Genomic DNA, 404 nt, shown 5'->3' on the forward strand with positions numbered 1-404 from the left:
TCGCGATTAATCCCACCTAACATTAAAGTTTTTAAATATACTTTTATATTGCAATAATTTCACATTCAATCTTCAAATAAATGTACAAAAACATAAAGACAGTATATTTTTAAGATTTGTTTAATGGCATCTTTTTTATGACTGAAGGCCAGTATCAATGATACCAATACTGATTTCTCTATAAAATTGCTATCAATTTTAACATTTATTAGACTTTAAACAATAACTTCTAATTTAAGTGAACTTAAAACAATCTTCAAATAAACCCATTATAATAAATGTCATATTTACCTGTGGCCTTCAGCAAAAATATACAGAAATTGAAATTATTAAACACTAATAGACTAATAGACATCACAGCAGCTGGTTATTAGGTTATTTTGGCTGTTATTTCTTTAAGAGCT

The 404-nt window shown here is 25.7% G+C and overlaps 1 protein-coding gene across 1 annotated transcript in view; it reads right to left on the reverse strand.

The window, feature by feature from the left end:
- LOC107723208 (minor histocompatibility protein HA-1-like) overlaps positions 1 to 404 on the reverse strand; it is a 30,285-nt gene that overhangs the window by 6,043 nt on the left and 23,838 nt on the right. The gene's annotated exons all lie outside the window — the stretch shown is intronic.

Source organism: Sinocyclocheilus rhinocerous, unplaced genomic scaffold (assembly GCF_001515625.1).
Source record: "Sinocyclocheilus rhinocerous isolate Xijiao unplaced genomic scaffold, SAMN03320098_v1.1 scaffold2770, whole genome shotgun sequence".
Taxonomy (NCBI): Eukaryota; Metazoa; Chordata; class Actinopteri; order Cypriniformes; family Cyprinidae; genus Sinocyclocheilus; species Sinocyclocheilus rhinocerous.